Source organism: Bos taurus, chromosome 11, assembly GCF_002263795.3.
Source record: "Bos taurus isolate L1 Dominette 01449 registration number 42190680 breed Hereford chromosome 11, ARS-UCD2.0, whole genome shotgun sequence".
Taxonomy (NCBI): Eukaryota; Metazoa; Chordata; class Mammalia; order Artiodactyla; family Bovidae; genus Bos; species Bos taurus.
In genome coordinates, this window is record NC_037338.1 from 14,974,080 (window position 1) to 14,988,276 (window position 14,197).

Consider the following 14,197-nt stretch of genomic DNA (forward strand, 5'->3'; position numbering starts at 1 on the left):
TATCTCAGTGGATATGGACTTCTGCAATGTGTAGTTTCAGTTGGCAAAGATAATATATTTCTGATAATACTTTTCCAGGTTTTGAAGATATACATGATTAGTGCATTGATAAAGAGTTGACTGTTTCTTAATGTGGGTGTTAAGATAACTAAAAAACCCCACAATTTCCTTCCTTTAAAAATTTCCATTTTAAAAATGACTTACCTTATAGGCCATCAGATGTTGTTTAGTCACTAAGTTGTGTCTGATTTCTTTTGCGACCCCGTGGACTGTAGTCTGCCAGGCTCCTCTCTTCATGGGATTTCCGAGGCAAGAATACTGCAGTGGGTTACCATTCCCTTCTCCAGGGCATCTTCCCAACTCAGGGATCAAACCCATGTCTCCTGCATTGGCAGGTGGATTCTTTACCACTGAGCTACCTGGGGAAAGAGAAGCCCCTCTATGATTTCATTACTTAGAGATGGCTAGTCTTAGCATTTTGGTGTGCAGCAAGTTCTTTTTGCCTTTTTCTATTATTTGATGTATTTTTATAGTAAGATACGTTACGAACTATTTCCCGCCTTTACTTTGTTAAAATTGTATTTTCCTGTGTTTTTATTGTATAATTTAAAAATAAATTTTGACTAATGATTATAGTAAATGGACTTTTGTGTGTGTGTACTAGTAATACATGCATGGATTCATGTAACCATCACCACAGTCAGGATACAGAGCAGTGTCAATCCCTGAAAGAGTTCTCTGTGATATCTCTTTTGGTATCCCTTTGTAGTCAGCCTCCTCCCCACCCCTGAACCTTTGGCAATCACTGATCTGTTCTCTCTGCTGTTTTGTCTTTTCTAGAATGTCATGGAAATGGAACCCTTTAGTACGTAACTTTTTGATACTGACTTGTTGTGCATAGCATAATGTCTTTGAAAGTCAAGTTGTTGCATGTGTCTATCTGTAGGTCATTCCTTTTCATCGCTAAGTATTTCATCATATGAATGTATCGCCATATTTAGTCAGTTACTCTTGGGAGGACATGCTTTTGGTAATTATGAAAAGAACTATTATAAACATCTAAGTACAGATTTTTGTGTGAATGAAGGTTTTATGTCTCCAGGGTAAATATGTAGAAGTGGGATTGCATGGCCATTTGGTGAGTGTATGTTTAACTTCATAAGAAACCGTCAAACTAGTATGGCTGTACCATTATGCATCGCCATTAGACATTTATGAATTATACTTGCTCTGCATCCTTGCGAGCACTTGGTATTGTTACAAAGTCAACACTACCCAAAGCTATTTACAGATTGATTGCAATCCTTATCAAAATCCCAGTCACTACTTTTGCAGAAATAGAAAAATCCATTCTAAAATTTGTATGGAATCTCGAGGGACCCCAAACAGCTAGTGTTATTGGAAAAATAAATGCTGGAGGACTTACACTTCCTGATTTCAAAATTTTTTACTATGGTGCTATAGTAATCAAAACAGTGTGGTTCTGGTTTAGAATAATGAGTACAGAAGTACCCCTTATATAAGTGGTCAAATAATTATTGGAATGGAGGTCAAGACCATTCTCTTCAAAAAATAGTGCTGAGAAAACTGGATATCCACATGCAAAAGAATGAAGTTCTACCCTTATACAACCATATTACACCACAGACAAACATTTTCAAAACACCACATACAAAAATTAACTCAAAATGGATCAAAGATTTAAACGTAAGAGCCACGACTATTAAGCTCTTAGAAGAAAACAAAGTGGAAAAGCTTCACGATGTTGGATTTGGCAGTGAGTTCTTGGATATGACACCAAAGGCACAGGCATCCAGTGAATAAATAGACAAATAGGATTTCATCAAAATGAAAACCTTTTGTACATTGAAGGACACTATCAACAGAGTCAAAAGGCAGAACCCAGAAAGGGAGAAAATATTTGCAAGTCACATATCCAGAGATATAGCCAGAAATATTTAGACAATTATAGAAAACAACAACTCAAAAAACAGCAAAAAACAAATAGCCCAGTTAGAGAATGAGCAAAGGATTTAAATAGACATTTCTCCAGAGAAGATAAACAGATGACCAACAAACACATGAAAAGATGCTCAGCATAATTAATCATTAGGGAAATGCAGATCAAAACCATAATGAGGTATCACTTCACACCCATTAGGATGGTTATTTTCGAAAAAGCAGAGTAAGTGTTGGCAAGGATGTAGAGAGATTGGAACCTTTTTGCTGTGTTGGTGGGAATATAAAATGGCGCAGCCACTGAAGAAAACAGTATGCAGTCCTACATATAATTTAAAATTACCTTATGAACTCACATTTCCACATTTTGAGTAATACAGTTATTCAGATAATTAAAAATTATTGTATAAACTCACAATTCCACTTAAATATTGGGTATAAAGAGTTAAAAGCAGAATCTTGAAGAAGTATTTGTATGCTATGTTCACAGTGACATTATTCCCAGCTGGACAGAAAGTAGAAGCCACCCAAGTGTCCATCAGTGGATGAATGTATAAACAAAACATGGTGTGTGTATATAATGAAATATTAGCCTTGAGAAGGGAGGAAATTCTGACACATAGTGCAACATGGATGAACCTGGAAGATGTTATGGTCAGTGAAGAAAGAGTAGTGACTGTCAGGTGCTGTGGGGACAGAAGTGAAGATTTAGTGTCAGTGATTATAAAGTTGCGGTTTCGCAAGATAAAAAGAGGTCTGTGGATGGATAGTGGTAATAGTCGAAAGACACTATGAATGCACTTAATGCCACTGAACTGTACACTTAATGGTTAAATGGCAAGTTTCATGTAATGTATAAATTTACAACTTGAGAAACATTAAAAAAAAATCAACTGGTCATGTTTATACAGGCCTATCTCTGGATTCTGTTACATAGATGTAATATGTTATCTCTTTGCCTGTAGCACACATTCTTGAGGTACTGTAAATTTTATAGCAGGTCTTAAAGTCATATAATGTGATTTGTCCAACTTTATTCTGTATCGAAATTATTCTGGCTATTCCAGTTCCTTTGCCTTTGCAGATTATTTGGGATTCAGTTTATCTATATCTCAAAAATGCTGTTGGGTTTTTTTAACTTTATTTTGGATTGGAGTACAGCTGTTTAACAGTGTTGTGACCGTTGGACTCAGGTGGATAGCAAAGGACCCAGCCATCCAGACACATGCATCCATTCTCCCCCAAACTCCCTCCCATCCAGGCTGCCACGCAACATGGAATTCCTGCTGGGATTTTGATTGAAGTTGCGTTAAATCTATAGAGCAGTTTGGAAACTGTTCATGTCTTTGCTATGTTGATTCTTGTAGTCTATGACCATCGTTTTATTTAGATCTTTTTTGATTTCTTTCACTGATCACTTGTACTTGTCAGCATACATATTCTGTTTACCTTTTGTTTGATATATATATATTAAGTATTTTATGTTTTTAGAGCTCTTGTAAACTAACTGTTAGTTTTTGGGGTAAATTTTGTTTTCAGATTGATCATTGCTAGTAGATATAAAATTGATTGATTTTCATGTATTTGTTCAGTGTAGCCTTGCTAAACCTTCTAGTTCTTGTAGTTTTTGTTTTGATTTTTATTTATTTTATTTTTTAAAATTTATTTATTTATGGCTGTGCTGCTGCTGCTGCTAAGTCGCTTCAGTCGTGTCCGACTCTTTGCGACCCCATAGATGGCAGCCCACCAAGCTCTCCCGTCCCTGGGATTCTCCAGGCAAGAACACTGGAGTGGGTTGCCATTTCCTTTTCCAATGCATGAAAGTGAAAAGTGAAAGTGAAGTTGCTAAGTCGTGTCCGACCCTCAGCGACCCCATGAACTGCAGCCTTCCAGGCTCTTCCGTCCATGGGATTTTCCAGGCAAGAGTACTGGAGTGGGTTGCCATTTCCTTCTCCAGTGCATGAAAGTGAAAAGTGAAAGTGAAGTTGCTTAGTCGTGTCCGACTCTTAGCGACCCCATGGACTGCAGCCTACCAGGCTCCTCTGTCCATGGGATTTTCCAGGCAAGAGGACTGGAGTGGTCTTTATTGCTGCATGCCACCTTTCTCTAGTTGCAGTGAGCAGGGCTGTTCGTTGCGGTGCACAGGCATCTCATTGTGATGGTTCCTCTTGTTGTGGAGCACAGGCCCTAGGCTTACGGGCTTTAGTTGCTCTGCGGCATGTGAAATCTTCACAGAGCAGGATCCCCTGCATTGGCAGGCAACTTCCTATCCACTGTACCACCAGGGAAGTCCTTGTTTGTTTTTTTTTAGATTCTTTGGGATTTTCTGCATACATAATCATGTTATCAGTGAATAGGGGCTGTTTGATTTCTTCCTAATGTGTCTGGCTCCTCATATCTTATTGCAGTGGCTAGATCCTCCATTAAGATATTCGATAGAACTGTTGAGAGCGTAATATTCTTGTCCTATTCCTGATCTTAGGGGAAAGCCTTCGGTCTTAGCATTAAGTGTTTCATAGTGGTAGACTCTGTAGCTGTCCTTTATCAGATTGAGGAAATTCCCTTTTAACTTGCTGAGGGCTTTTTTTTTTTAAATCATGGAAATATGTTGTATTTTGCCAGATGTATCTACTGACTTAACTGTGGTTTTTCTTCTTTAAGAAGTTATCGTGGTAGCTTACATTGATTGATTTTTGAATACTGAACCAGTTTTGCATTCCTGGGAAAACCCTGTTTGGTCCTGGTGTATTGCTAAACTCCATTTGCTTTTATTTTGTTGAGGATTTTTGCACAATCTCCATGAGGGATAATGGTATGTAGTTTCTTTTTTTGACCTTTTTCTAGTTTTTGATATCAGGTTAATTTAGGCTTCTTAAAAGGAGTTTGGAAGTGTTCCTCTTTTTCTGTTTCCTGAAAAAGATTTTGTAGAATTGGTGTTACTTCTTAAATTCCCCAGTGAAATCAGGTAAGCCTGGAGATTTCTTTGAAAAGTTTTAAACTAGGAATTTACTTTCCTTAATTCAGATTACCTGTTTCATTTTGAATAATTTGGTAGTTTGTGGTTTTTATGGAATTTCACCTTTATTTTCTAACTTATGCATATTGATCTGTTTATATTATTCCTCAGTTATCTTTTTAACATTTCAAGTGTCAAATTTAAATATTGTGACAACACAATTTGTCACATTTATGTGCATAGAGTTGTTCATAGTATTATTTATCATTTGATGTCTGCAGGATCTGTAGGCTAGCTCCTCTTTCATTTGGTTGTGTGGTTGGTAATTTATATCTTCTTTTATTCTTTGCCACTCTTGCTAGAGCTTTATCAATTTCATCAATCTTTTCAAAGAACTCATTTTTGCTTATATTGATTTTTCATTATTGTTTTTCTAGTTTTACTTTTGCATTGATTTCCACTATTAACCTTTATTATTTCTTACCTTTTCCTTGCTTTGGATTTATTTGGGATTTGTTCTGGTTTTTTTAAGTAGAAGCTAAGGTTATTGATTTAAGGCCTTTTTCCCCACCCCAATACAAACATTCAAGTCCTATAAGTTTTACTCTAATCACTGTTTTAGCGTCAGATGCCTTATTTTGATATTATATTTTCATTCTCTTTTGGGTGTGGAGAGCTGTGCTACAGCTTGAGGGATCTCAGTGTTCCCCAGCCAGGGGAACAGCAGTGAAAGTGCCGTATCCTAACCTCTAGAACATCAGGGAACTCCTTCATGTTCATTCTTTTAAAAATGTTTTCTGAGTTACTTTAGACTTCATTGACCTAAGAATTGCTTAGGAGTATGTTATTTAATTTACAAGTATTTAGAGGTTTCCCATTATGTTTCTGTTACTGATTTCTACTTAAATCCTTTGTGGTCATTTTGTTTGTGGTTGGTTGTTTCATTGGAGTATAGTTGTTTTACAATGTTGTGATAGTTTCTGCTGCTGTTGTCGTTCAGTCTCTAATTCACTTCTGACTCTTCGTGACTCCACACACTGCAGCGTATCAAGCTTCCCTGTCTATCGCTATCTCCTGGAGTTTACTCAAACTCTTGTCCATTGAGTCAGTGATGCCTTCGAACCATCTCATCCTCTGTGGGCCCCTTCTCCTCTTGCCCACAGTCTTTCCCAGCATCTGTCTTTTTCCAGGGAGTTGACTCTTCACATCAGGTGGCCAAAGTATCGGAGCTTCAGTTTCAGCCTCAGTCCTTCCAGTGAATATTCAGGGTTGATTTCCTTTAGAATTGTCTTGTTTGGTTTCCTTGCAGTCCAAGGGACTCTCAAGAGTCTTCTCCAACACCACAGTTCAAAAGCATTGATTCTTTCGTGCTCAGCCTTCTTTATGGTCTAACTCTCACATCTGTACATGACAACTGGAAAAACCATAGCTTTGACTATATGGACCCTTGTTGGCAAGGTGTTGTTTCTGCTTTTTAATACACTTTCTAGATTTGTCACAGCTTTTCTTCCTAGGAGCAGGTGTCTTTTGATTTCATGGCTGCAGTATTTGTCTGCAATAATTTTGGAGCCCAAGAAAATAAAATATGTCACTATTTCTACTTTTCCCCATCTATTTGCCATGAAATGATGGGACTGGATGCCATGATCTTAGTTTTTTGAATGTTGAATTTTAAGCCAGCTTTTTCACTCTCCTCTCTACCTTCATCAAGAGGCTCTCTAGTTTCTCTTGCTTTTTGCCGTTAAATATTAGAGTTCCATAAAAGCAAAATTTCTCTTTGCTTTTTGCGTGCATATCTGAGGTTGTTGGTATTTCTCCCCACAGTCTTGATTCCAGCTTGTGATTCATCTAGCCCAGCATTTTGCATAATGTACTCTGCATGTAAGTTAAATAAACAGGGTGACAGTATACACCATGACGTACTCCTTTCCCAATTTTGAACTAGTCCATTTCACGTCCGGTTCTAACTGTCACTTCTTGTCCTGCGTACAGGCTTCTCGGGAGACAGGTAAGATGGTCTGGTAAGTGATTGAGTTATACATATGTGTGCATTCTTTTCTTTTACTATATTCTTTCCCATTAGGACCTTGTTGTTTATCCATTCTGTATATAATAGCTAACATCTGCTAACTTGCTCTATCATCAACCTCTTGCTCTATTCTTGTCCCAACCCTGTCCCCCTTGGCAACCACAAGTCTGTCCTGTGTCCAGAAGTCTGTTTCTCTTTTGCGCTTGGGTTCATTTATGTCACATTTTAGATTCCACGTGTAAGTGATATCATAGAGTATCTTGTCTTTCTCTTTCTGACTTCACTTAGTATGATAATCTCTAGTTGCACCCTTGGTTGCTGCAAATGACATTGTTTTGTTCTTTTTAATTGTTAAGTAATAGTCCATTATATCGGAGAAGGCAATGGCACCCCACTCCAGTACTCTTGCCTGGAAAATCCCATGGACGGAGGAGCCTGGTAGGCTGTAGTCCATGGGGTCGCTGATTCGGACACGACTGAGCGACTTCCTTTCCACTTTTCACTTTCATGCATTGGAGAAGGAAATGGCAACCCACTCCAGTGTTTTTGCCTGGAGAATCCCAGGGACAGCAGAGCCTGGTGGGCTTCTGTCTATGGGGTCTCACAGAGTTGGACACGACTGAAGCGACTTAGCAGCAGCAGCAGTCCATTATGTATATGTATCACATGCTCTTTATCCATTCATCTGTTGATAGACGTTTAGGTTGTTTCCATGTTTTGGCTACTATGAATAGTGCTGCTTTGAACATTGGGATGCATGTATCTTTTTGAATAAGAATTTTGTCTGGACAAATGCCCAGGACTGGGGTTGCTTGATCTTATGGTAGTTCTCCTTTTAGTTTTCTAAGGAACCTTCATACTGTTTTCTGTGGTGGCTGTACCAACTTAAATTCCCACCAGCAGTGAGGAGGGTTCCCATTTCTCCGTGCCCTCTCCAACATTTGTTATTTGTAGACTTTTTATTTATTTATTTTTTAAACTTCATCTTTTTTTCTTTTTTTAAAGATTTTATGTATTTGGCTGCATGGGGTCTTAGTTCCCTGATCAGGGATCAAACCCATGCCCCCTGCATTGGAAGTGTAGAGTCTTATTAACCACTGGACTGGACCACCAGGGAATTCCTGTAGACTTTTTAATGATGGCCATTCTGATCTGTGTGAGTTGGTATCTTATTGTAGTTTTGATTTGCATTTTTTCCAATACTTAGTGATGTTGAACATCTTTTTTATGTGCTTATTGGCCATCTGTATTTCTTTTGAGAAATGTCTGTTAAGGTCTTTTGCCCATTTTTGGATTGGGTTGCTTGTTTTTATGTTGTTGCTTGTATGAGCTATTTGTATGTTTTGGAGATTAAGGCCTTGTTGATTGCATCATTTGCAAATATTTTCTCCTAGTTCATAGGCTGTCTTTTTGTTTTGTTTATGGTTTCCTTTACTGTGGAAAAGCTTATAAGTTTGATTATGTCCCACGTTTTATTTTTGCTTTTATTTCTGTTGCCTTGGGAGACTGACCGAAGAAAACATCGACATGATTTATTTATGTCAGAGAATGTTTTGCCTATGATCTCTTCTAGGAGTTTTATGGTGTTGTGTCTTATATTTAAGTATTTAAGCCATTTTGAGTTTTATTTTTGTGTATAGTGTGAGGCTGTGTTCTAACTTCATTGATTTACACGTGATTGTCCAGTTTTCCCAACACCACTTGCTAAAGAGACTGTCTTTTTCCCATTGTGTATTCTTACCTCCTTTGTTGAAGATTAATTGACCAGAGATATGTAGGTTTATTTCTGGGCTCTCAGAGAACATAATTTTATTTCTTTTATATTAAGGTCTGTTTTATGATCCAGGATACAATATATCTTGATTAATTTTCAATGTGCACTTGAATGTGCATTCTACTGTTGATAGGTGGAGTATTTTAAAAATGTCATTGGTTGATGGTGTTCCGTTTCTTTATATCTATGTTCGTTTTCTGTCTGCTAGTTCTGACAGTTACGGAAAGTTGAAATCTCCAGCTGTAATTATGGATGTCTGTTACTCCTTTCAGTTCTTGTTAATTTTTGCTGAATGTATTTTTAAGTTCTGTTAGGTGTATATGTATATTTAGGATTGCTTCATGAATTGACTCTTTTGTCATGTAATGTCCTCATTTATCCCTGGTGATTTTCTTTGTTCTGATCTTTGTCTCATCTAAATATGACTATTCCGTCTTTCTTTGATTAACATTTACGTGATATATCTTTTTTCCATCTTTTTACCCTTTTAGAATGATACAAGTTTCATTTAGACATCATAGAATTAGATTGCATGTGTGTTTTAAATTCCAGTTTGTCTTTTCATTGGTGTACTTAGGCCATTTATGATTACTGAATAGTTGAATTTTGGTTTAGATGCTCCATTTTATTATTTGTTTCCTCTTTTTTTCTTTAGTTTTTCTCTTTCTGCTTTTTTGGCTTGATTTTTTTTTTTAACCTTATCTGTTGCTTTTGTGTGTTTTCATAGTTACTTGAAGGATTGCAATATATATTTTCCTCTTAGTCTATTTAGAATCAGTATTTTACCACTTTAAGTGGAATGTAGAAACCATACCCGGAGAAGGCAATGGCACCACACTCCAGTACTCTTGCCTGGAAAATCCCATGGACAGAGGAGCCTGTTAGGCTGCAGTCCATGGGGTCGCTAAGAGTTGGACACAACTGAGCAACTTCACTTTCACTTTTCACTTTCATGCATTGGAGAAGGAAATGGCAACCCACTCCAGTGTCTTGCCTGGAGAATCCCAGGGACGGGGGAGCCAGGGGGCTGCCGTCTATGGGGTTGCACAGCTGGACACGACTGAAGCGACGCAGCAGCAGCAGCAGCAGCAGCAGCAGCAGAAACCATACCACTCTATTGTATCCTCCTCTTTTAAGTTATAATCGACTTATTTATTATATATATGTGACATTGAAGAGTATCAGACATTGTAGTAATTTTTGCTTTCAGTTATCAAATACATTTAAAAGACTGAGTTGGAGAATCATCACTTATATTTACCCAGATATTTACCATTTCTGTAGCTCTTCCCTCATTCTTGATACTCTATAATTTCCCTTCTCTTTGATGAACTTCTTTTTGTGATTCTTTCTGAGCAGGTTTCCTGACAACATTTCTAGTTAGTGTTCCCTCATCTGAGAATGTCTTTATTTCACCTTCATTCTTGATGGATTTTTTTTTTGTTGAATTGAATTTCTTTTTTGCAGTACTCTACAAATTGTTCAGTACCAAGTGAAGTCCATGATTTTTTAATGATAAACGTGCTTTTATTGTAGTTATTACTTACCTGTACGTAACATATCCTCTGGTTGCTTTCAAGATTTTTCTTTGTTAGTTTTAGTTTTAAGTTTCAGCAGCTTTTTGTGTCTGGCTGTGAATTTTTAACTTATTATTTTTGTGAAATTTCTCCTGCTCCCAAAGAAAATCTGTACTAATGCAAGTCATTAGTGTCAGTCAGGAATCTGCAAACTATGGCCTGTCTCCTGATTTTATAAATAAATGCTACTAGAACACATCTGCTGCTGCTACTGCTGCTGAGTCCCTTCAGTCGTGTCTGACTCTGTGTGACCCACTGGACGGCAACCCACCAGGCTCCGCCGTCCCTGGGACTCTCCAGGCAAGAACACTGGAGTGGGGTGCCATTGCCTTCTCCGAGAACACCTTTACATCCCTTCATTTACTAAAATAAAGTAAATAAATGTTTCTTTTGTAGTACAGTGGCAGAGTTGAGTAATTATGAGAAAAGACCTTAAATACTATTTGATCTTTTTATAAGAAGTTTGCTGATAATCTGGTATAGTTGGAGGAAATTTGAGTGTTTCTTATGAGGCCTTAAATACTATTTGATCTTTTTATAGGAAGTTTGCTTATATCTGGTATAGCTGAAAGAAATTTGAGTGTTCTTCTGTTAAATTTTCTGCTTGAATTTCTTTTTAAACTTTATCTGTGTAGGGTTCAAAGTCATTTTATAATTGTCTTCTAACAAGGTGCAACATGTGGTATAGAATGGGTATAAGAGTTTTCCCCCCTCTGTTTAAAAACTGAAAATGACTTCTTAGCTGATTTTCCTCAAAAACTTAAAACATTAGTTAAGCATGGCTCTTCTTTCTTTGAGAAATTTATTTTCAGACATTTTAAACTCATAGGGCAAATAAAGTATAAATTTCTGTTTATTTTAAAGGTAGCCTTGGAAGTTTAAATATAGGTTATAAGTTTTTTTTATTAATGTTATTTGCAGCATTAAAATGTGTTGACATTGTTCCATAGTAATACTTCCAAAACCATAAAACAAAGCAATATGAATAAAAGTGTAATTTAACATATAATTTCATACAAAATTTTGAAAAGGTATTTTCTTACTGAGAGCTCAGCCATAGGTTTCTTGGTTTCTTCATCTCTTTTATGAACCTTTATGTACTTAAAATTGTTATTCTTTTAACTGAAAATAAATGTTGATTTTTACCTCCCATTGTGAAACCTATGCTTGTTTTTTTTTGCTGTACAAATACTCAGTTCTGGGTCACACTTAAGCACACATGGATTTCATTTTTTTCCAAAATTAGAGAATTTGTGTCCTTGATCTTATTTTTTGTCAGGTAAAAAGAGTTGCTCGAACATGTTAAGACGATGAAAAGTTCCCTAAAATGTTCTTTGTTCATTGAAGGATGTTTTTTCTTCACAGAAATCTAGAACTTGTTTACTGGTAGATGTAAATAAAATCTTGAGCATACTATGCGACTACATTAACAGAGCTCTTTTTCTTGAAATAAAGTTCTCAGGCTGAGTAAAAGATTCAGAGAAAGAGTCTGTGGTGGGTTGTATAATCTTCCATCAGAATTCACGTGCTCATGGGAACCTCAGATTGTGACCTTATTTAGAAACAGGGTCTTTGCAGGTGTAATTAGTTAAAATGAGGTCATATGAGCTCAAAGAGCCTTCAGGGTAGGGTAGTATGGCCGATAATCAGTTTACTGTCTTCTGCTGTGCAGTACAGAAAGTCACTGCTTACAAATGGCCTTTTGTAACTCAGCTCAGAAATACTGGGAATGGACTCATCTGAATAAACATGGTCCTTTTACATGCTTTGTGGGCCTGAGAGACTTCTGAAGTCATTGCCAGTAAGGCTGTTTGGTCACTGCATTACTTTGAGTGCTAATATTACATAGTGTAAGAAATTTAAAAAAACAGTGTGGATTTTTTTTTTTTTTAGTCATGATCTATTGAATTCTGGGGTTGCATGGAAACCCAGTTGAAAACCCTGGTGCAGATTTTTACATTTTATACCTCTGTACAAGTTTTAACAAAATAATGGTTTTTATAGTTCCTTAGCTAATGACCTATCCCTAAAACTAAACAATTTGTAGTTTTGTTTTTTTTTTAATTTTACAGTTATGTGTGGGAGGCATGGCACATATGGGAAATCCCTGCCTTCTGCTGAATTTTTCTGTGAACCAAAAACCTCTATAAAAAAAGGAATAGTCTGTTTTAAAATTTGAAACTATCTTTACAAGTTCTTACGTAATTTTACTCTGAGTTCCTATAATTTGTATGATTTCTTGTGGTTTTACCTAGAGATGAGAAGTGGTAGGTAAATATTCCTGTTTTATTGTATTACAGAGATTATTTTTCTGTATGCTGACATACATTTCAAACCAATAGATCTGAGAATGAACTATAGAAATTCCATGAATTTTTCTGTTTTATGTAGATAATGAATAAGTTTCTAATCAGTTTTGTAATGCCTCCAAGATGAGAGAGCTATAATAATTTGAGATTAAGAAAGCTAACCCTAATATTCATTGATTATAACATGTTTTATAGTTGTCCTAGATATTGATGAGTAGGACCCTGGTTTATCTCTTTGCTGCTTTTGTATTACTGCTCAATAATAGTACCAAGATCAGGAATGTTCTGTAGACTTCTGGTGGGAGTTTAGAATAAGGTGTACTGACTGGTGGCAGAATTACTTGTCCACAGAGAAGTTTCTTCACTAGTACAATTAAATTTTACAGTTGATCATTTTTTTCAAGTCTTTTTATAGAGACTGTATTCATGACAGTGTTTAACATTAGTCTTTTTATAAATTAAAATGTAGAAATCAGTGTTATCTTTTCCAAATTGTGCTTTTTGGTTTTATATTTAAAGCTTCCGTGTTTTACTGTCTTTTGTAATACTCCTTGAAATTCTACTCTTAATTTATTCTGATAAATTGTATGGTTAGTATACTCATTTTCTATTAAAATACTCTTCTGATATTGATTCAGCAGAAACTTCAGAGGACATTGATCTTCAGTAGTAGTCGACTGTGGTTTTTCAGTGGTAGTTGAACTAAGAGACTACTCGTTCTCTTAACTTAGGTTATAGCCATCGTCCATAATTTTATCTCAGATATGTATGTGTGTGTACTCAGTCGTGTCTGACTGTTTGCAACCCCACGGACTATAACCTGCTAAGCTCCTCTGTCCATGGAATTTCCAAGGCAAGAATGCTGGAGCAGGTTGCCATTTCCTCCTCCAGGGAACCTTCCTGACCCAGGTATTGAATTTATGCCTCTTCTGTCCCCTGCGTTGGCAGATGGATTCTTTACCACTAGTGCCACCTGGGACTGGGAAGCCATCTTCCCCCTGGGAAGCATATCTTAGGTATAAAAGCCCAAAAGAACTTTTGAGGTCATTACCTAGAAACTGTCCACATTGACTTTATGCTTAATGACTTTTGTAGGGGAAGTAGGGAAAGATGTAAAAAAATACTGAATATTTATTTTAATTACAGTATAGTTGATGTACAATGTTGTATAGTATTGGATATTTAATTTTTTTTCCAAACAAATTATTTTGAAGTAGTGTAATACAGAGAACTTCCCTAAAACCTTTACTAAGTTCCACTAATTTTAATATCTTAAATATTTTACCACACTTGATTATCATTCCCTCATGTATACATTCATACTGCTTTTGCTCACTTGTGAATAGGTTGCATATATCATATCCTTTTATCCTGTTATGCCTTCATAACAGCAATATAGTTTTCAAGTTCTGATAATTTCATATTGTTACTTTAAGCTACAGTACATATTCCAATTTAATCGGTTCTAATAATGCCCTTTAGAGAATCTTTTTCTAATCAAAGATTATATAAGGTATTTAGTTGCCATGTAAGCATTTATTTTAAAAGATCTTATTCGTCTTAAAATCTTCAGTGTTGAATTTTTGTTCTTTT

The 14,197-nt window shown here is 36.3% G+C and overlaps 1 protein-coding gene across 9 annotated transcripts in view; it reads left to right on the plus strand.

Moving 5' to 3' along the window:
• Positions 1–14,197, plus strand: part of BIRC6 (baculoviral IAP repeat containing 6) — a 213,632-nt gene that overhangs the window by 12,939 nt on the left and 186,496 nt on the right.